At 41.2% G+C, this 24205-nt stretch overlaps 1 protein-coding gene across 15 annotated transcripts in view; it reads left to right on the forward strand.

The window, feature by feature from the left end:
* The window catches only part of ZBTB20 (zinc finger and BTB domain containing 20), a 670053-nt gene that overhangs the window by 251091 nt on the left and 394757 nt on the right, over positions 1-24205 (forward strand). The gene's annotated exons all lie outside the window — the stretch shown is intronic.

Below are 24205 nucleotides of genomic sequence, written 5' to 3' on the forward strand. Positions count from 1 at the left end.
GCCTGAGGACATTGGATGGGATCAGAAATGGATAATTCTTCTGTGCGTGTGTGTATGTGTGTTCCCTATTGTGCTAGGAAACAGTCAAAATAGCATATCTTATGTTTCTGAACGAGAGATGAGGCTGTCTCTAAGAGCCCCATTAGTCCATAAATGCATGTCAGAGTCTACATCAGTCTGGTCTATCCTTATTTAGAAGCTGTTTTGTCAATGTATTCGAGAGAACAATTAATACTTGGGATTTCAATGCATGAATAACAGGCAAGTGAATGATCAGACAGTGTAAAATATTCAGATGCCCCGAGTTTAAAAAGAAAAAAGAAACGAAACAAAATCTTAAACGTGATAGGGGGAAAGGGATTTCAGTTGGGCAATAAAAGGTTGTGAAATACTACAAAGCAAAGTCAATCTGTTTTCTCATTTAAGATGAAAATGTAAGTTTGGTAATGAAATCCAGAAGCTTATGAATTCTTCCTAAGTGATATCTTTGTTTTATAGCACAAAGTGTTTCACAGTTTAACTGTTTTCACCCCCTTTCAACTCTAATGAATTTACTTTGGAGACTAGCTGAAGGGTACAGCATACTGCTGGTACATAATACCCCTTCCAGGAATGGAATGCCAGGCATGAGTCAGTGAGGCAGATTGTGCCATTCTGGCACCAATCCATTGCGTTTTTACATTACTGGCAGGGGCATGCCATTGTGTTGTTAAATACTATGCATTAACTACAGACTGTGGCCAGTGAATTGGGTTTAAAATGTTCTGCTCATAGTTCTTAACTTCCTACCACAAGCAGTATCCCTCGCCACCATGGTCATCACTATAACTCTGAGCCTATGACCTAGGTTAAAGGTACTAGTAGATTTAGTGGTACCAATGACATAACATTTGGGGGATGGGAGGGGGCAGAGAGGATGGGTTGGGGGGAAAGATTTTGAAATGTATGACCACTGAATCTAAAAGCGCTTTTGTAATTCCCTGTATATTATAAAATAATAATCAGGAGAATTTTGCTTGGAATGCATTAGACATTTTCTTACCAAAATTTAATAGATCTAGAAGTGAATTAAGGCTGGTTCTTTGGATCTTTGGGATACAGATGGTCACTGGGTCCTTGATGGAGCAGTGAGGTAAAGTCCTGTGTAGCAGTATATGGCCCTGATGATTGTAATAATTATAATGCATGGTGATTAGGCATAGAAGAAAAGATGCTTTGAAGTTTTGTGTTGTTTCTTACTGAGGTTCACTGTGAACAGTGGCTGCTAATTTCTGAGATCTGGGATGAGATTAATCCCAGTATATGGCTTTCCTGTACATAGAGAACTACCTATTTTTAAAAAAAAAAAATTTGGAGTCTGAAGAGATCATTCCCAGGCTGTGATGTCCCTACATCATCTGATTGTTCAGCAGGTGCAAATCATATACGCTGTTGACTTCCTTGCAGTTTATGCCCATTTATGCTGCTGAGAATCTGCCTGACAGTCACCTGAAAAAAGTTTTTTTCTAAAGATAGTGCGACATAATGTTCAGAGGAAATGACTGTGTGATTGAACCTGTAATGTGCTGAGCACTCTGGGTCCAATCAAGCACTGTATCTAAATGTATACTTACCGTTGTACATTTATTCACTGAAGTCAGAGGGATTACTCACATACTTAATTTTAAGCATGTGTTTAACTGCTTTAGTGTATCAGGGCTAGCACCTAGCAGGATCAAGCCCTTTATGAGGAGTAATCTCTGCTCCAGGTGAATATTTGTTTTCCTTTAGCATGAACAATAATGGGAGTCAGATATCTGCACAAAGGAAAGATACTGTACATATAAGCTAAAATTGTCCAAAACATGTATGGGTGTGGGATAAATTTTCAGAGCAGTGTCTAGGGATTTAACCATGTTTCCCTTATCTAAGATTTATAAGAATTGCATATAGTAGATAAATTTTTAATGTATATGCTGCCTTGAAAAATTTCAGCTCATATGTGGCCTAGTGGTCTGAGTACAGGATTAATAGCCAAGAGATCCTGATTCTTATCCTGATTCAGACATGCATGGCATTGAGCAAGTCACTTAACCTCTCTAGACCTCACCATTCATATCTATTTTAAAGTATGGATAATACTGACATACCTATGTGAACATTATTTACTTAGTGTTTGTGAAGCTCTTGAAAGTGCTAAGCATTGTTATTATAAACAAACACCTTGTGTGCACAAAACATCTGGGATGGAGATATAGTCACTCACTGGGATGGTCTTTCACAACTCACTTGTGCCTTTGTTTTGTGCCATCACTCAAAGGTATCAAGGCCAATTGTAACTTACAAAAATACTTCCCATATATATCACTCTCCTCACTGTTGAGTATATTTATTGCAAACGTTCTTTCTTTGTTTGTCTGTCTCCATACTTTCCTCCATGCTGAATTAACCTTGCTTACCAAACTTTATACCCTTCTCTGGACTGTACAGCAGAGATATTTGCATAGCCTCCAAATTACAAAGAACAAATTCATTTTGTCTACTAATTATGTTTGCTGATGATATATGAAACAGACAGAAGACAGTTTGAATTTTCATAAGTTCAATTGAGCTTGCAGGCATAAGGAAACGAACTGGCAGAACCCAAGCCAATGTGACATGGAATGCAGGCATCCCGGAGTGCATGCGGCATGCGTAGCGTCAGGATGTCAGGGCTAAGAAGGGCCTCTTCCATCAGAGGAGTGCTTTTAAAAGAAGGAAATATTTTGAAGCAACAATCAATCCCTCTAACATATCCTTCAGGTTCTCCTTTACAGTGTCTTGAACATCATAGTGCTTGGGGGACATAGGCATCTGCTTACCAATATTTCAACTTACTGTTTTAACCAGAGTTGCATGCCTGAGACATGTTTTGTTTTCCCCAGCAGTTCTCTAACTCCTATTCCTCCTATCAGCTCCAACACTGCTCACAGGATGATGGCAAGCTAAGCTCTTTTTGCCAAAAAATATTGTGGTAGAAAGAGGTCTGCTGGAGAAGACATTTGTATAAAAAAAATTGTTTGGGATTCTGCCTGCCCTAAATAGAACTCAATGTCTTGGGGCTGTCAGCGAAGAATTGTATTAGCACTAACAGAGGGAATGAATTTTGCCTTCTCTTTCTCCTACAATGAGGCATCAATCCAGAAACTCCTGGGGATAAATTCTACCCTGATTTTTACTCATGCAACCCCATCAAAGTTAATGCGGTGGTACAGATGTAAGTCAAGGCAGAATTTGCCTCCAGCATTGGATTGGCTGAGAAGGCAGAAGTCCGTTTCGCTGCATCATCTGACTTGGGGTACAAGTTTCAAAAGTGTGTAAGTGACTTAAGAGTCCAAGTGCCATTGAATTTCAATTTAGGCTCCTATGTATATGTCTCTTTGGAAAATGGGACTCAGGCTTACTCACTTACGCACTTTTGAAAATTTTATCCTTGGTTGTTTATATCGTCAGCAAGGCCCCTTGAAGGTAACGAGTCGGTACTCTGTGGGGTGCTGACAACTTCTTAACCCTGTTTTTGAGACAAAGATGGGGAGGGTGTTAATATAGACATCTGGGTCCAGATTTGTAAATGATGATAATCTTCACAATTTCACTGAAGTAAATGGAGTAACACTGATTTATGCCACTGGAATATCTGGTCCTTAAACATCAGATGAAATGAGAAAATCCAAAGTACTTGTTTGTTCCTTAAAAATTCACCTTATTTTAGGTCTTTTGACATGGGACATGATCACACTTTAAAGGTGCAAATACAGCGGATGATCAAAAGAATAAATATGCGGCGGGGCTTATGATAATCCTTTTCTGCAAAAAGCAAATTTCTCAGGAGATCATGCAACTTCACGATTGACTCTTTGTTGTCTTTGAATCTGCAACTAAACATCCTCAAAAGAACAATAGTGAGACCATTTTGGGTACAATAGTCTTGGAACGCTGATAACCCAGTAGATATTTTTGTTTGCTCTTAGGTTGGCTTTAATCAGACCATCTGCAAGTCAGCTGATAGCAGTTAGGACTGAATGTTATTTATGTCCATTGTGCATTTTTTGTTTTAGATATCTGGTGTTCCTTTCTAAGGTTGTACTTTAAGTGCAGGCTGAAGCACTCACGGTGTAGAAAGTATATTGTACCATACAGCTTTTGTTTTAGTGGTGTGTTTGCTACATTAGGTAGAGAGAGGAAAATAGCTCTCTAGTGTACAGTTGGTCTATTAGGCGTAGGGATATTGGTCGTGAGTCATTCATTTTAGAAGGTGCAGGGATTTCACTGTTGATTCCCTGAGCAGTATTGCTTTAATAAGTTATAAAATACTGTAGCATTTCAACACTTAAAGAGGCTACAGTGAAACGAGACAATCTTTCACTCCACTTATCAAAGCATTTGCTGGTCTCACTTGAAGGGAGATGAAAGACTAAAGAATATTGAGCAAGGAAAGTTAATCTATAGCCAGAGATGTCATTAGATAAGAAATTACAAAAAGAAAAGAGTTGACACAAATATGCTGGCTTTTGCCAGCCCTTGTTATAAACATATTTCTTCTCCTCAACACACAAAGCCAAATTCTGCTGCTAGACTAGTGTAAATCAGGAGTGAAACCACTGGAAGCAGTATGGTTATTCTGGATTTACATTGTTGCCAGCATTTGTCAGAATAGGCTGGAGATAGTTAAATACATCCCTGGAAATGTCAAAGCCTCAGATATATGAGATACATGAACCTTCTAGGCAGGATCCTCCACTGATGTAGGTCTGATTCACCCCAGTACATGATCTGGTCCTCAGTGTCTAGGGTGACCAGACAGCAAGTGTCAATAATTGGGACAAGGGTGGGGGGTAATAGGAGCCTATATAAGAAAAAGACCCAAAAATCAGGACTGTCCCTGTAAAATCAGGACATCTGGTCGCCCTGTCTGTGTCTGTATTTCTTCCATCACCACCACCCATCCTTAGATGATATCACCTCTGGGACAGATTTTTATCTCAGTGACACCATTGTCAATCCATCAATCTCAGTAATTTGCATTGGTGCAGTGAGGATTAGAATGTTGCCCTCTCCCTTTTCCTAAAACTACTCTGAGGAGTTCAACTGTGGACATATTAGCAGTTCTGGTGCTAACACAAACTCTGCCTAGTCTTGTGAGGTCTGACAGGAAATGTTCTCATTGAACACGTCTTTAAGAAGTGCTATATTTTCTAATGACAGAAGAAGTCTGCTTCCAGAATACGTTGTGCTCATCCCAGAGCTCCCCATATCCTCCGTTTAAATGGAGCAACTTCTTCCTCCCAACCTGTTGCTTCTGCAGCTCTGCCTGTCACTGAGCCTGCTGGAGGTGGCAGCGGGGAAGCACAAATGGAAATGGAAAACACTTGGCAGATGCTCTGTGCTGTTAAAGGCCTTTGGAACAGGGTCTGGCTTTGCAAGATGTTTTCAATGTCAGTAATATTGATGGCATCCCTGAATCAGAAACTGTATTAACAAATCTTTTGAACCAATTGGTATCCGTGGTAGCCTTTTTTTTTTTTTTTTTTTAAAGAGGCCTATAACGTATTGTTAAGCATTTCATTCCAGTTCCACATACTGTTCTCATGGAAATTTTGGATAATGAAAGCCTTTTATAAGATGGAAGTAGCTTATCTAATCTCTTTAAGACTGGTAAGAAGTAATCAGGAGTCCTGTGACTTAGCAGCAGCACATTTTCAGGGAATTAGGCATGCATTTCCCAGCAGCAATGATGGGAATTGTGTGCCAAATTACTGCAGACCCTTGCTGAAAATGAGCCCTCTTAGGTCATGATCCTGGCTTATTTGCGTAGGCTTCATTGGAATCATTAATGAGAATAAAGTCTGCAGGAGCAAGCCCCGAATGGAAGAATTGCCAGTATCATTTTCATAACATTCGCCTGTGGCATGCAGCTTCCATGTGGCCTTGGGAAAGATAGAAATGGAAGAAGATCAGTTTCCCATTTGATCCATTTTCCTAGTAGCTCCAGCGTGCACTCCCTGTTTTGTTATCTGCTTAGTAGAGCTTCTGGTGGCTAGGGAGGAGGGGAAATCTTGTTTACCAAGAATACAATCTTATGTTTTTACTCACATTCTTTCTCTAAAAAATGCTAGTAGTTACCCCCATTGAGAAATTTCTCCTCCTGCTACTTCCATGTGGGAGTTGAGGCTGGAGGATGTCTGTGGAATGGGCTTGTTTTCATTTGAATGGTCACTGCTCAGGTTGTGCCATCCCCGAACCCCTGCCAGGGGCAGATTAGGAAGTGAGCCTTGGATCCTTGGGTTCTAGGACCCAACTTCTCAGAGGATCTAAGTGAAAAATGATATAGAATATCAGGGGGCAGTACATGGCACAGTTGTTTGAAGACAAACAGCTGCCTGCTGGAGTGGGCTCTAGGAAGAGTCAAAGACTTGTGCATGGGAGGAAGAAAAAGAGTTCAACCTAGGTTTACAGGAGGGAAATGAGCTGGGAAGAGTGATTGTCTGAAGTGTTTTTGGCAGAGAGCCGATGTCTGGGAGAATCTGGACCCTGTTTGGAATTAGACCAATCCTGCCTAGAGAGTAGAGTGGTGCAAAGGTTCCCAAACAACTCCTGCTCCTACTTCTTTCTTTCTTTCTTTCTTTCTTTCTTTCTTTCTTTCTTTCTTTCTTTCTTTCTTTCTTTCTTTTTTGCTGTGCACCTCTTTGGAAATTTGTATTCCATGCATGCCTCCATCTTTCTAAAAAACAATATTTCAGTGTTGCCTTGCATCTAGGAGCTCATCCTGGCTGATATGTCCCACTGCTCTCCAGCCCCTGAGCATCCCCTGCCAGGGACATGCTCCAGGTGAGTGTCCCCAGCAGAACACAGACAGCTGGGCTGCTCCCTCTTCTCCTCGTGTCCCTGCCCTTAAGATCTCACAGGCTTCTCTTGAGCTCCTCTAACCTGGAAGTAGCCCCAGAGCTTGTGAGGACAGGGAGGAACTACCTCCCAAGGTACATGTGCATCAGCCTGTGGAGAGGTGAGCGAGCAGGAACAGCCTATGACCTCCTGCCCAGAGAGAGGCCCTGCCCCTATGCTCTTGTCCTTCCCTCCTTGTTCTTCCAGCCTGGTAGCAATGGCAGGAACTGGAGCAGAAGACTCAGACAGTGAGAGGACTGTCAGGGCATGGAATAGGGGCAATGAAGATCCAGGAGCCAATAGACTATACTATTTTCAGATGTATCCACCATGGCTGTCGCTTGTGCTACGTGCATATAAAGTTATAAATTCTTATCACTTGATCTGTCCTGCAGGAAGGAAGTGTTTTTTTGTTTTGTTTAGGGGATGAGGGTTGGACAGGAATTTACCCTGAGACTCTTCATGGCACATGGAATTTTAAGGCCCAGGGACTGTTGACTTTTTCTTCCGACATCACAAATTAGTGTAAAGCTTAGATGTTTCTCCTGCCTGTTTTTCCCATGGTTTCTAAAACATCCTGTGCAGTTAAATCTAGCCTTGGGACCTGTTGCGTTCATCGTGTCATGAGACATTTGTAAGTGATGTGGTAAACTCCCCTTCACTCTAGTAGTGTCTTTGTCATGTTACGAGCCCCACAAGTGTGTGTGCTGACACAAGGTCTGGGAATGCTTTAAAGGAAAACTTCAGTGATTAATAATACTTTAGATATCTAGTAAATATTTAGTTTCCTAAGATACTTGTCATGTCACCTGAATGTTTTGCTGCCCTCTCTCGAGTGTATACCTCTTTGGAGGAACTTAGAATAATTCTTTCTGCAATAAAGTGACAATGACTACTATGTATGACTATAAGATATAACCAATGTGGTATTTATCTGGTAGTAAATATTAACCCTTTTTGTCCTTGTCATTCTGTAGATTTGATTCATTTATATATTAACTGTTCTTTAGAATCTTTAGGGTATTAACAGAGAGTATGTTGAATTCTAAGGCCCAGCACACCGGTTCTTGAATGATAAGTAATTCTATTCAAGTATCAGAGGGGTAGCCATGTTAGTCTGGATTTGTAAAAGCAGCAAAGAGTCCTGTGGCATGCATCCAACGAAGTGGGTATTTTCCCATAAAAGGTCATGCTCCAAAACGTCTGTTAGTCTATAAGGTGCCACAAGACTCTTTGCTGCTAATTCTATTCAGGAATTCTATGTGTTAGACTACATATTATAATCCTGGGCATTCTATGTCCACAGAACTCCAGATAATCTGGGAAACCATTCCCTTCATATATATAATGATTACATAAGCATATATAAACCTGGGAAACCAATAAGGGATAATTGTCGCAGCAGATTGGGAAAAATAGTTATGGGAGAAGAAAGACCCACTGAAATATGTTATCTTGCTAGTCGTTTTAGCTGTAAATAATCATGCCTTCACAGTTAAATCACATAAACTGAGAATGTATAGAAATTATATCAAAATATGATTTTTTTTGCAAAGAGGTTTTCTTTGTTTGGAAACCCTATATAATGACCCTGGTTTGGGAACTTAGTTGGGGAACGAATCTGCTGCATCCCTCCAGGTACAGTGAAGGAGAGACATCATCATTAGTCATCATCACATCAAAGGATGATAATGTTCTTTCTATATTCTATATAGTGCTATACTAATTTCTGATTGATAATCTTTGATTAAATATTTCCAGTTGAACCTATTTGACAGTCTTGAGTTGTAATTAACTTAGACATGCAACAATATAGTTGATTTATAGATTCAAAGGCTAGAAGAGACCATTGTGATCATCTAGTCTGTATGTTATGAGTGGTCCTGAACCAAAGCCTTGCATCGAGCCACTCCCTGAACTTCAGGAGATTTCAGAATCTGAACCTGGATCCAAATTTCATAATTGACTCTTATTTCTATAATGGGCCAAACCAAAACCACAAATAGGAAAATTGGTGGGGAACAGGAAGGTTTGAAACCAAGATCCGGATCAGTATTGTTTGGCTTACTCTCATCTCAAAGTCATGTTTAGAACCACTTATCACTCTTTCAATATTTCCATTAATTAAATTTTATGCTGGTGTCTCTCAGTGGGAGCTGTCGCTCTACAGATATTTCTTTGGACAGGGTTTCTTGCTAATAAATAGATTAAGACAGAGAAAACACATTCTTACCATTGCAGTCAGTAGCATCTGGGAGAATTTCAACGCTGTATGGTAAATTATACTTTTTGTTAATATAACAGCAGCTAAAATACTTTTTAAATTCCCCTCTAGAATTTATCTTTCAGCAACTCAGGCAGTCTCAGATTTCCTAAGTATGCCATTGGTGAGACATATTTCTTATGGCCCTGTTTTGTCAGATTCTCATGGCCACAGCTCTCTATATGATTATTATATTTAATTATATTTCAGACACATTTTAATTTTTGGAGCATATCTGGATGGGCTTGGGATATGGCAGTGACTGTTGCCTTCCCCACTTCTTTCCACATGCACTAGCTAGCAGCATGAGAGCAGTGTTGAGGGAGTTCACAGCAGCTGTAGCAACTGGTGTAACTGAGCAAATTCTCCATGGTATTCTCACTTCTTGAACACAACTCCAATGCCACTGGATCTAGGGTACTGACTGTGCTTTCTCTTGTGCTGTCAACCTCAAGGTAAAGGAGGAAATGCAGGCATTTCCTGAGCTGACGTAGAGGAAAGGAATCTACAGGGTGAAGATAAATATTTGATGTCCTTTTATAGATTTCAAAAGAAACACTTTTGGGCACAATTACATTTGCCCTTTAACTATAAAACAGTTATGTATAGATCACTGTAAGTGTGTTTTTGCCCAGGAGAAGAGAGAAGAGCTCTTAGGGTGATCAAGGAAATGGAGAGGCTATCTTATGAGAGAAGATTGGAAGAGCTTTGCTCATTTAGTCTCTCCAAAAGAAGGCTGAGAGGAGATATGCTTGCTCTCTATAAATACATTAGGGGGGTAAATACCAGGGAGGATGAAGAGCTATTTAAGCTAAAGGACAATGCTGGCAGAAGAACAAATGGATATAAACTGGCCGTGAACAAATTCAGGCTGAATATTAGAAGGAGGTTTCTAACCATCAGAGGGGTGTGGTTCTGGAACAGGCTCCGTATAGGAGTTGTGGAGGCATAAAATTTAATTAGTTTTAAGAGAGAGATGGAAAAATGTATGACTGTGATTGTATAATGGGATTGCTTGTGATGGTAGGGAGCAGGCTTTAACAATGCTGGGGCTCACTTGTGGTTTATGTCTTATGTCTCTACATTTCATGCTTAAGGGTTTCAGCTGGCTACTGGCAGGGATCAAGCAGGGATATTTTTCCCCATCATTTTCTGGGAGGTTTTTATCTCCTTCCTCTGAAGGATCAGGGACAGCCATGGCTGAAGATGGGACTCTGCATGGGGTGGCACCGAGCATTCTTTCTTTCACCATTGTCTTGCCATGCACATTCACCAAGTACATCAGGAACCTAGATGCCAGTTACAAGAGGATCTAGTCGTGGGAACCATCCATGCCCCAGACCTCCTGCAGACCTTCCGCTGGGCCTCCCTGAGAAACCTGGTCCAATGTCTCTTCAGAGATAGCTTGTCATAAACAGATAGTTAAGAGTTAATAGAACAGGAGTACTTCATATCTCTTTTGCCTGTAAAGGGTTAACAAGATCTGTGAGCCTGGCTGTCACCTGACCAGAGGACCAATCAGGAGACAGGATACTTTCAAATCTTGAGGGAGGGAAGTTTTTGTGTGTGCTGTTAGAATTTGGTTGTTGTTCACTCTGGGGGCGCAGAAGGATCAGACGTGCAACCAGGTTTCTCTCCAATCTCTCCGATACAGGCTCTTATAAGTTCAGAATAGTGAGTACTAGGTAGATAAAGCGAGTTAGGCTTATGGTTGTTTTCATTATTTGCAAATGTGTATTTGGTTGGAAGGAGTTCAAATGTGTATTTGGCTAGAAGGAGTTCAAATGTGTATTTGGCTGAAAGGATTTTAATTTGTACTTGTATACTTAGGCTGGGAGGGTATTCCCAGTGTCTATAGCTGAAAGACCCTGTACCTATTCCATTTTAAATTCACCAAGATAATTTTTACTGTTTTTCTCTTTAATTAAAAGTTTCTTGTTTAAGAACCTGATTGATTTTTTTTATTCTGGTGAGACCCCAGGGGACTGGGTCTGGATCCACCAGGGAATTGGTGGGGAGAAAGGTTAATTTCTCTCTATGTTAGGATTACTTTCTCTCTCGGGGAGAGTCTGGGAGGGGGAAAGAGAAGGAGGGGGGAAGGTGAATTTTCCTCTCTGTTTTAAGATTCAAGGAGTTTGAATCACAGTGATCTTCCAGGGTAACCCAGGGAGGGGAAGCCTGGGAGAGGCAACGGTGAGGGAAAGAGTTTACTTTCCTTGTGTTAAGATCCAGAGGGTCTGGGTCTTGGGGGTCCCCGGGCAAGGTTTTGTGGGGACCAGAGTGTAGCAGGCACTGGAATTCCTGGTTGGTGGCAGCGCTACAGGTTCTCAGCTGGTAATTGAGCTTAGAGGAATTCATGCTGGTACCCCATCTTTTGGACGCTAAGGTTCAGAGTGGGGAATTATACCATGACAGCTTCAAACAGGTGAATGATGTCAGGGGCCAGTCCAGCTAGGACCAGCTGCTGGCCTGCTCCCTGACTAACTTCACTGCTAGGCAACCAGTGAGCCCAGAGGCACATTGACAGAGTAGTTACAGCACATGATTGGCTGCTGGTTTAGTAGCCCCTCTTATAAGCCTGGCACCAAGAGCAGATCGGCAGCTGCTCAATGCGTACCATGCACATAGCTGCACTTGCCCTGCTCTTGCTTCCAGTTTCTGCTCCTGCCCTCATCCAACATGCTTCCAGTTCCTGCTACTGCTCTATGTCCAGCCTGCTCTGGCCTTGATTCCAAACCTGCTCCTGTTCCACTTGCTGCCTGCTCCAGCTCCAGCCCCTGTTCTCCTAGGGCTTCTGACTTCTGGCTTTCAATCCTCTCCTCCGCTTTTAGCTTATGACTATGGGTTACCCTCTGGCATTCAGCTTCTGTCCCTCCAGTACTGACCCTGAACTTGTTCCTGAACTCTGCCCCTTGTACCCTAAGTCATATGATTAATTCTTTTTTCAGTCACTAGGCCTGACTGCCCATGGCCTGCTTGGTCACATCACCATATGTGGGGTTGAGGAGGAATTTTCCCCTAGCTCAGACTTGCCATGACCTTGAGATGGAGGGGTTGCCTTTCTCTGCAGCATGTGAGGGCAAGTCCCTTGCCAGGATTATCTGGGTATATCTCACTTTATCATTTTCCTGCCATTGCAGAGGTCTTAAGCAGTGGTTCACCTCACTCCCTCCTATTCGTGGCCTGTGAAATATAATAGTCTAGTCTCCTGTGGGCTGTAGTACTTTGGTCTCATTTCGGTTATTGGATTTAGTGTGCAGGTGCTGAGTAGTGTCGGAGGCCTGGGATATACAGGTCAGACTAGATGATTTAGTGGTCCCTCCTGGCCTAAGCTCTGTGACCCTGTCACCTAATTTTTGCTTTTTAGGGTTCATAAGACTATGTCTTTCCACTTTATAAGACTCCTTTGTTCCCTTGCCTGATTTAATCTTTCCAGCAAAACAATCCTCTCTTCTTGGGAACTGAAGAGGCACTAGTCAATTCTATCTGCATTTTAAACACACTTTTCTCTTTCTATAGTTGATGCAGTCCAGTTCCCAGATCAGCTGTGCTCTGGTACTGTACTTCCATGCAGGGTAGGTCTGCAAGCTAGGATGACTGGATGTCCCGATTTTATAGGGACAGTCCCGATTTTTGAGTCTTTTTCTTACGTAGGCTCCTATTACCCTCCACCCCGGTCCCGATTTTTCACATTTGCTGTCTGGTCACCCTACTGCAAGCCCTCTTCATGCACTGAGGTTTTCGGATGTTGAAGGCTTGAGGATTGGGCCCTTGGTCTGTATTTGGTTAAGTTTAGTGAAATAAAGCACATTCCGCACAATTCAAAATCTCAGTTTACTAGACTAATGTCAGCTCAACTGGTGTGTGTATTTAAAAGCTAAATTTTACCACCAATTTGGTGGGCTAAATGGGAGATGTGTTAAGGAGACATCTGAGTAAAGCCCCCACTAACTACAGTGGGAATTTTACCTGCCTGTATACTTGAAGGTTTGGATCCTCATTTCTTCCCACACTTATAAATCTGAAACATTTCTTTCTAATTCATTGCCAATATGAGGTATAAGATTAATCCACAAATCATTCTCAGAAACCTTTTGTTAGCAGCTCTAGATTATAATATGGTTTTGATTGGCTGGAAGGGGCAGAAACAGGAAAAAGAAAACAAAACAAAAATTCTAACCCAGACCTAACTTAATAAAAATTACAGGAATTGGTGTTGCATATAATTGCTTCCTCTGTGGGTCCTGTGTTATGTTTGTTCAATTTACCAGTCCAAACAAGATTTTGCGCCTCTCTGCACTGTAGATCTGTACTGGTACAGAGGAAAATAAATTGTTTTTCTTTATTTCTGCATCATACATCATACCCACAAACCCAGTGACATTGTCAAGATAGGAGGGGGAGGCATTTATGGGAAATAGATATGTATAGACATAGACACAGTAACTGTTGAATGTAGCTCTTGCTGCAGGACCAAAAATAAGTAAAGACCTTTTGGTTTGGCTCATCTTAATTCTCTGTTAAAATAGAATCAACTTGAGTGATGAGCCAGCAAAATGTGTAAGTAGAAGTGCATGGAAAATCTATGTACACAGTGGATCAGAGCAGACAGAGGGAGAAGGAACCTATTAGGTCATCTAGTAGGACTGATGGGTTGCCCCAGATTTAAACTCCTGGAGACAGAAAGGGTGGAGGATCTTCAGCTTTGGAATTTGCTCCTTTTGCTGGTCCTGCAACAGCCAAATCTTATGCTCTTTACAAAACAATGCAAGATACAGCTCTGTTTCAATTTCTGATGTATCTGTCATTTTTGTATCTAGGTGCCCTGTATATACATAAAGGTCACATCTAATTCTCACTACCCCTCCTCTGGGACTAAAGTGGAAATATTTCGGTGGTCACCTGGCTTTTTGTGACCTGGTATGGTCCAATAGCAAACTGAGTTTTTTCTCTGAGTGATTGGGGCTGGGGGAGGGAAATCGCAGAGAACTGTCTATGTTGTGGACAGTTATTACTGGACATAGGTATTTCATTGCGATAAACACTGTTAGGTATTGTCTCATTGGGTACTCTCGAGACTAGTAAATAAATATAAGAACATAAGAACGGCCGTACTGGGTCAGACCAAAGGTCCATCTAGCCCAGTATCCTGTCTACCAACAGGGGCCAATGCCAGTTGCCCCAGAGGGAGTGAACCTAACAGGTAATGATCAAGTGATCTGTCTCCTGCCATCCATCTCCACCCTCCAACAAACAGAGGCTAGGGACACCATTCCTTACCCATCCTGGCTAATAGCCATTAATGGACTTAACCTCCAGAATTTATCCAGTTCTCTTTTAAGTGCTGTTATAATCCTAGCCTTCAAAACCTCCTCAGGTGAGGAGTTCCACGAGTTGACTGTATGCTGTGTGAAGAACTTCCTTTTATTTGTTTTAAACCTGCTGCCCATTAATTTCGTTTGGTGGCTCTTAGTTCATGTATTATGGGAATAAGCAAATAACTTTTCCTTATCTACTTTCTCCACACCACTCATGATTTTATATACCTCGATCATATCTCCCCTTAGTCTCCTCTTTTCCAAGCTGAAAAGTCCTCGCCTCTTTAATCTCTCCTCATATGGGACCCATTCCAAACCCCTAATCATTTTAGTTGCCCTTCTCTGAACCTTTTCTCGTGCCAGTATATCTTTTCTGAGAGGAGGAGACCACATCTGTATGCAGTATTCAAGGTGTGGGCGTACCATGGATTTATGTAAGGGCAATAATACATTCTCCATCTTATTCTCTATCCCCTTTTTAATGATTCCTAACATCCTATTTGCTTTTTTGACTGCCTCTGCACATTGTGTGGATGTCTTCAGAGAACTATCCATGATGACTCCAAGATCTTTTTCCTGATTCGTTGTAGCTAAATGATCCTCCATTATATTGTATGTATAGTTGAGGTTATTTTTTTCAATGTGCATTACTTTACATTTATCCACATTGCATTTCATTTGCCATTTTGTTGCCCAATCACTTAGTTTTGTGAGATCTTTTTGAAGTTCTTCACAGTCTGCTTTGGTCTTAACTATCTTGAACAATTTAGTATCATCTGCAAACTTTGCCACCTCACTGTTTACCCCTTTCTCCAGATCATTTATGAATAAGTTGAATAGGATTGGTCCTAGGACTGACCGTTGGGGAACACCACTAGTTACCCCTCTCCACTCTAAGAATTTACCATTTATTCCTACCCTTTGTTCCCTCTGTTTTAACCAGTTCTCAATCCACGAAAGGACCTTCCTTTTTATCCCATGACAACTTAATTTACGTAAGAGCCTTTGGTGAGGGACCTTGTCAAAGGTTTTCTGGAAATCTAAGTACACTGTGTCCACTGGATCCCCGTTGTGCACATGTTTGTTGACCACAACATAGTTGTTCCCTACAGTATACTTTTCACAGCTAAGTCCAGTATAATTTTAACTGTTAAAGTGGGCTTCTACCACTTCCTGGGGAGACCAGGAAGATAATTATGACATTTTCAGCCAACTGTAAAATTCAGTTCTTGGTTTGGGTTCAGATTCCAAACCACCCCCAAATATAGGGAAGTTGGATGAAGCTGTCTTTATTTTGGACATGCTCTGTTTTCATCTGAGACACTATACAAAAGGTACTGGCTCCATGCCCCTAATTCTTCATTGCTTTATTGTCATTCTCATCATTAAGCAACTCATCTTGGAGAAGTCCTGACAGTTCACAGCAAGTAGGAGCATTTTCTGACTTGGCAAATGGAATCTCAGCATGATCTATGGAGCAGCTGTTACTCATTTTACCTACATGATGATGACCTGATCCCGGATTATTTTTGGGTGATAAAGGAGATTTCACGTTTGTAAGCAACCTTTACAATAGCTTTATAGTATGCGGGCTTGTTGTAGCCATGTTGATCTCAGGATATTAGAGAGATAAGGTGATAAGGTACTATTATTGGACCAACTTCTGTTGATGAGAGAGACAAGCTTTTGAGCTTACGCAGACTCTTCTTCAGGTCTTTGTAGTAGGAATTAAAATCAAAACCTGGATCGTACCCCCATGCAGAGATGGATTAAGACAAAATGGGATCTAGATTCACTTCTATCAAAGGCCCTCCACACAAGTCATATTTGTTTGTGATGTTCCTGGCTTCTGCTCCCAATGTCCATGGCAGATCCCAATATACTGCGGTGGTGGGCCCTCACCCAGTAGATCCTGCCTCAGTTCAGCCTCTCTCACACAAAGTTTGTGAAAATGCAGATCCAAACTTTGTAACTGTAGTCAGCAGTCTCTTGCTTAACTGTTTAATGCAAGTCAGGATTTAGACAGCTAAAGAGAACTGCAAAGTCTGCCGGTTGAGCTGCTTCAGTAAGGAATGCCTCTTATTTTCATTACAGCCAGTCCCTTCTCTACAAGGAGGGACACTATAATGGCAGCGCCTATCTGTGCTGGGCCAAGACATCTTCAGATATTGGATGTTAGACATTTGCTACCGTAAAGATGCACATTCCTTTTAATAGTTGGTGCCTCATTCCTGTAGCTCCTCAAACTAAGAAGAGATTCTATGGATTTCTGATCCTCGGTAATTGAGCAAAGGGCACCAACTTTTTGGCCCTTGAGCTAAATCGCCTTACCTTGTTGGAAATAATGTTGTTTCCAGGTCTGAGGAGTTCTATGGGACATTGTTTCTTTATTTCTGTCAGCTCACCAGATGGAATTATGTTCATCTAGTTTCTTTGGAAAAGTTGTCTTATTGTGTCCAGAATTTCATACATTTTACTGGGATTCTGTTAACATTTTGGGGATGGAATTCCCAACTTTTCACAATACTTAAATGATGGAAGCTTTGAATTAAGCTGAGCCCTAGTATAGTGCTCTTGACTTGATGGTAGAGATGAGTTTCAACTGCAATTTGAATCCAGATTAGGACCCCCTGTATTTCCAGGGAAAAGGAAGAAATTCAGATCCAGCATTTGGATTTGGGCACATCCATACTTTCTGCTGATTGTTTATTATCCAGAGCTTCAGTCCAGTGATACCCATAAGGATCACAGTAGCAAAATATCTTCTACTGTCAGACCTCACCTATGCGGAAGTGCATCTAACATGCTCTATCCCTTTCCCATTAGAACTCGCCACAGTATTTCATTTGAAACTTTTTTGGGTCAAAAAATGGCCTTTTTAAAAAATAGATGCATTTTTGGCAGAAATTTTCCTGGTATTGAAATTTTATGATTTTTTAAAAAGAAAATGACAATAACCAATTTTTTTAAAGTTTTTATTTTCTTTTTTACCATTCCCTTTTTTTAGTCACAAAATGGGATGACAGGGAGGAAGGGAAGGAGAGGGAAAAAAAACTAGATAAAGCAAGGTGGAAAAACTGAACAAAAGTTTTCATTTTTTTAATAAAAAATTTGAAAATATTCACAAATTTTCAATAAAACAGTGTTTTTTTTTTTAAAAAAATCATAAAACATGCTTACCATTTTTGAACAAGCTCCATTTTTGCTCATTTTGAAGACCTAAGTAGATGTCCAAGCAGCGCCTACTGAAGGAACATGTTCAGGTTACATGATGTACATGGCTTCAGCAAGCTGATCAGATGCGTATTTTTCCTGTTTCTAAGGAACAGAAACAATACGTGTGAAATGAAACATAACAGGGTGGCACAGGAGTGCAGATCTGAAGGTGGAATTTGCATTGGCTGCACTTCAGACAGATGGTGAAAAACTTAAAACTACTCTCAGGTCTTGAGACCTTTAGTCCCCTCAGGTTAGTAAACGTATCATAAAGAATGAAACTAGAGAGTCTAATTCTTCAGAGAATCTAATGATTCGTACTCCCTAAAGACCAGGAGCCCTGGGAAAACTGCCTGAGTTTCACTGTGTTCTTGGATGCACTGAGATGTTTGTTCAGTGCAGTAGATTTGATAATCATAGAATCATAGAATATTAGGGTTGGAAGAGACCTCAGGAGGTCATCAGTCCAATCCCCTGCTCAAAGCAGGACCAACACCAACTAAATCATCAGATAATCAATCACATGCTTGATACAGTAAAAATCCTCCCAATGTGCAACATAGCTATCCTGAAGTTTACATTCACTACAGGATGGAATGTCTCATTTGTTGCTCTCATCTGGCAGCACAATGTCCCAAAGAGTGGCCAAAGTCTGAAGCATTCTGCCTGCTGTTCTTTGATTTTAAGCGGCAAAAAGACAGAAAGCCAAGGAGCTCTTCCTCAGTAATTAAAATGGGAAATCTGTGGTTTATTATGCATTCTCGCTCTCTTTCTCGGCTCTTTAATCACAAAATGACTGATCTTGAGAAATGCAGCGTGCCTGTAGCACCCATTGACTTCAGTGGAGGCCAGGAGTGGTTTGTACTTACGAGGATTAAGCCAAATTTCTAGTATATGCTACAATTCCTGGTGATGTGAACACAGCTGATTTGTTGTTTTTTCCCTACCTTTAAACTTCCATGTGTGAACACAAACAGGCATATGCCACTCTCTGTCCTGGAACGGTCAATTACCAGGGTGTGAAGAGAGTTCAGTCTCCATTGCTGATTCACTCCTTGGTACAAAGAAGCCAGTAATGATCACTATGGCGGTGATGATTTCAGTGATGCAGGCTCTTGGCCAGCAGGAACTGGACTGAGTCATAAAAGTCATCTCAAACAAGCCACAGAATGGCCATCAGAAAGTAAAACCTCACCTGGGCTGGATTTGAACCAACCACCAAGAGGTGAATGGATCTGTTACTATTCTATTGCCAATTTTCAGAGCCAGCATATGTTTATGTGCACATGTATGTGTGTATATATTTTAAAACTTGAATTTTTATTCAGTGAATCCATCATTCAAAATCAGATTATAAAAAACCCCAAATCTAGATGAAAGTTCCCCTCCCCCACACCTCTCACTACTCAGGTAAGAGCATGGAGGATTGAGAGAATGATTGTTGCTATAGTATGATGATTTCATAAGAGAAAATCTAATAGATTTGACATGCTTCATAAAATATGCAGAATGGTTATTCTTTGGCAAATTGCAACATTTCCTTGCATACTCTGCAGCCATCACTGTCCTGTGCTTTGGCATTTTTCCCTCTTGCATGTGCTTCACTGTGATCCTTTTCTGTTACATTCTCTGCACTCCACATTGTGTTACCATGCTTACTTCTTTTCGGCTGGCTCCACATTGCCAGCACCACCTCCCAACGCATACCTCGTACATCCCTTACTCAGTAGGCCATTGTGACACTTTCTACCCCCATTTTGAAAAGCTGAACTGCAGGAAGCCAACCCTTTGTTCCAGTTGCCAAAACTTTCCCTGTCCACATGCACCCCTTGCCCTTCTATCTGACTATTATTTGTTCATTACTTGGTGCTGACAATGTGTTTGATGCGGTATAAGACGCAAAGTACAGTCTGTCTCAGTCCAAAGAAGTTTGTGTTCTACAAGGCAGATGGATGAGGAAACACTTATGATGCTCCCACCTCCAGTAATGAGCTCTCTTCTCCCTATTTTTCTTCCTAGAATTTACAAGCATCTTTTTCATAGTCATTTTTTATTTATTTAGGGGGAGGTTTTCAAAAGGGATTTGGCCTCCTCAGTCCGTTAGGTCTTTCTAAAAATCCCAGCCTAAGAGATTTCAGTGTGCTTGTCCTTGTATAAAAGCCGGAGGGTGATACACTGCAAGTCCAGATAATGGTGAGCACCCTGACCCTATACTGCTGCTATGTACTGCCATACCACACATGCCATGTGGATGATAGAAGTCTGCCTAAGTACAGTCTTCTACTTAGCACACAGAAATGTAGGGCTAGCCCTGGTGAGTGTACTATACAACTAAAAAAAAAAAAAAAATCCTGGAGTCTGATTATAATTCAGATAAATTCCCCAGCACTCTCTGCACTGAACCTCTTGTAGTGTCACAGAGCAGAATGTAAAATGTCTGAGAATGGTTCTTCAAAACAACAGCAATGCCACTGTGCGATCAGGCACTAAACATGTAAAAACAACAGCAAAGAAACAAAACTGGGACCAAGCACTGAAACCAGGGACAGTGTCATGAAAACTCAGCCAGTGGTGTGTTTCTACTATGAAAGGAAAGGAGGGGGGGTAGTTACTTATGAATCAGTACAACTGTGCTTTGTTCTGCATGAGTGTTTTAATAGAGCGAGTGTAATATAAGGATCAGGTGGGCTCGTGGGAATGGAACAAAAGGTTTTGTAAAATTAAAGCAAAATAATTATAGCTCTAGGTGCAGAGTGAGCACACTCCAGCAGTTGATAGCAGGTACCTGCTCAGAAGGGAGGAGGGGGGAACGAAGCTGGAAGGTTGTTTCTGTGTGTGTGTGTACAAAGGCTTTTAATAAGTGTCAGTTGTGAGCATCTTTTAAAGTAATTAATGCACCCACACAAAAATTGTTAAAATGAAATGTTAAGGAATTGTCTCAAATGAATTAATTAACAACAAAAAATCGCTGCAGAACATTGTGTCTTTTTGTATTAAATAAAGGAGTAAAGACTAACAGGAGGGGATCCTGTGATATGGCATGTAGAAACTTAAGGTACATAGACAGGCTGCCAGAAACCAAATACAAATAAGGATCCAAACATGGGAGCAGATCCTCCCTCAGCTTGTGTGGGATGCAGAAGGGCTTTGAGTGGCCTATCAGGTATTGGACAGTCTTTTGCAAAGGGGACTAATCCATGTGCATCCTGCAAAGTTCTCTGCAGAACAGTGATGTTTGCTCATTATATTCACCCCAGTTTTGTCCATAGAGGCAAAAGCATTTGAATGGCCAGCGATGGGTCTCCTTAAGCAGTTCATCCACCCCTCATACTCTGCATATATATAAATACCTGTGTGCACAGGAATCATTTTCCATATAACTAGGTACATCTCCATTGTGGGTGTAACTAAAGGTCAAGTGGCAGTGACCAGGATGCAGAGTATGGATGCCAGGTGCCCAGGGTATATCTTTTCCATCTGCACATTTCCCTTAGTTTCAACACATGCAGAATCCACCCCATTTTGAGGGCATAAATCTAACAATAAATACATAGCACACCTGGCTTTTTGCATTGCTGATTTGCTTGTATGTCCTGGATCTGCTCATTCTTTTTGAAATTTGCAGACAAAAGTCCTGGTTAAAGTGCCGTCTACTCAGAAACTGAGCTTTGGCATTGTTTGTCTCTCAGTGACTCCCAAACAAATGTGCTCACTTTATATGTATAAAGATGCTCTGTCTAACTGCCAGCGCCAACAACTCGCCTTGGCATCTGCAGGTGTCAAGCTGGGCTCTTGCCTACTTAATAGCCATCACCAAGAAACCTAGCTCAACTGAGTGTAATGCAGGAGCAATTGAGGAGATATAATAAGACTACTGGAGATGTTGCTCAAGAGGAAATGAACCCAGCATGATTACAATCTGGTTTAGATATAGATCTAAAACCTGCCTCCAAGGACATGTAGGATCTGATAGGTGGAATAATTCCACCGCACACTCAGGCAGGATATAGCGCCTTTAGAAGGTGAGTTATGTGGAGACTTCTACAGTCCCTGTGCTGCAGTAGTGAGGATAGAGTTGATGTGTGGGTGCTAAGAGGCCTTAGAGAGAGAATGTCATCATCTCCCTCTTGGTCTCCCTCCCCAATTTCCCTTTAATCGGGACTTGCTCAGGGTAAGAGGATTTTGCTCATAGACGCTACAGTTTTGTACCCATAATAGAATGAGAGAACTGTTCTTACTTGAAGCAAAGCAGATATCTTAGGTTGTGGTCTCTGCCAGAATGTGGAGGCTGAGATCATACTGAAACTTTGTGAGCTCCATTTGGTGCCTTTTACTTCCGTCTTGTTTCTCTCTCTGCAGGGGATGTGAAACTAGATTTGTCCTGTTTCCACAGCAGGGTTTTAGTTTATTTTGTTTTTCCATAGCATTTCATTCCGTGGCCCAACTCCAGAGGAGAGTGTACTGCAGAGACAGATTTGAATGTTAGCTAGAAAATGTCTTATGTATGATACACCCTTCATTGTTGTAAATTATGGTAGCTAGAAAATTATGGTACATTTTCAATGCATCAATACAATGGCTAAATTGTATTGTAAAATGGCTAATTTATCCCTTAGCATAAAGAAAAACTACATCAGAAAGGTTTGCTGAAGGATTGTTTAGTTGTGTAAGCTTCAAGATTGAAACTTCTTGATTCTGTGTAGTCCAAGGCCAAATTCCAACAGCCATTCATCTCTTTATACCTCTGTGAAAGGTAAATTGAAGTTCATGCAATTTACTTTAATGGTTTTCCAGGTGAGTCCTTAAAACTGAGCTCCTGTTAGGTCAGGGTCATCATATAAAAGAGACTGGGACAGTTTGGGAAGAGGAGGAGTCTGCTTTGGTGTATGCAGCCACAACTTTCTCCTTCCTTACTGTTGTGCAGTATGCTGTGTTTCATTCATCTCTCAGCTTGATGTTTTACCACAGGGGTGGTTGCATTTCTGGTAGTTCTGGGTGTATGTATAGCACTTTGGGCTGTTCCAGAATGAAAGGTCCTGTTTAAGTATAATATGTTGTTTTAAGTTTACAATCTAATATGGGTTATTTACCATATAGCTCCCATTAAATGTACAATAATGGCATTTACTCATCTGCTTCCCTCACCGACTCCTTTCTGAGTGTATTGTAGGCAGCACAGCTTACATGTTTGTGTTGATCTCATTCGCAAGTGATTTGTTGGCATGGTGTATTATGAAATACAAGGTCAATAACAGGCCAAGCATTTGACAGCATGGGACTGTGTTGTGCACTAGGAAGGGAGAGGTTAAGAGTAGCTAGGCAAATCCCAGGTCTTTCGATGTGCCTTGAAAGCAGTGCAGTCAGCCTTCAGAAGTTGGAGCGTGGTGAGGTTCCTGAGTTGTTCTCTGTCGTTCATAGCAGGACAGAGTGTGGTTCTAACAGAGGCTGAGTGCCCATAATGCTTTTAAAATCAGAGAATTCAAGGACTTGGTTCTTGGCACCATGTACATTCATCACCTGTCTTCTAGCTCTGTCCAGTAACATAGAGCCAAACAATATATATTGGCATATTAAAGCCTTTCCAAAGCACGAACTTGAGAAGGTAGGGCATAAAAGCATCATTCTTCATTGGCCTTTCTTTCCTTTGGTAGCTATGAGCTACTCCAGAAGATGTTTATATTTCCATAATGTTTTCCTCAAATCATCCATACATTTCTAGTAACAAAAAACAAAAGAAACAACAACAACAATAAAAATAAATAAAAGCTGAGGGAGCAAGAAGGGGGGCACTGCTCTAAAGAAATCACCACCGGCGGAATTTTTACAAACATTCAGCGTTGGTCTAGCTCTGCTCCGATTGAAGTCAATAGGAGTTTTACCATTACTTCAGTGGAGCAAAGTTAGGCCAACGCTGAGTGCTTTTGACAATCCGATCTCTCTTTTATAAATTTGGCTATTACAACTACACCTTCCCTTTAATACATATTTCTCTGGGTCTGACTCAGGGGTGGGGAGATTCCTCCTCTAAATATCAGGTAAATGTTCTCTATTTTTACTGTTTGTCTTCAGCACAATCAAATGCAAGCTTCTGCCTCTCCTTGCATCCCATTTAGACTTATACCAACACAAACACATTGGCTTTTCTAAAGATTGTTTCCACTCTGTTGCTCCTTCATCTGACCCTTCTTCTGTCTGTAGGAGAACTAACTTAATTTTCAGAGAAGGGAAGTAATGATGACTAAATAAGATAAGGGCCAAATCTTAGTCCCTTTGAAATAAATGGCCGCGCTCAAATTGATGTCACTGGGACTCAGATTTGGCCTTAAGAAAACATAAGGGGAAGAGTGACATTTATCTGCCATTCCTCCTGAGTTAGAACAGCAATTAGCAAGACCCAGTGGTGGATGCCTAGGATACTGGCAATGAATTTGGAGAACAAAAGTTTTGTATGCAAGACTCCATGAAACCCATCGTCCAATGGACCAGAGAGAATCCAGACAGCCAGTGA

The sequence above is a fragment of the Gopherus flavomarginatus genome, chromosome 1 (assembly GCF_025201925.1).
Source record: "Gopherus flavomarginatus isolate rGopFla2 chromosome 1, rGopFla2.mat.asm, whole genome shotgun sequence".
Lineage (NCBI taxonomy): Eukaryota > Metazoa > Chordata > Testudines > Testudinidae > Gopherus > Gopherus flavomarginatus.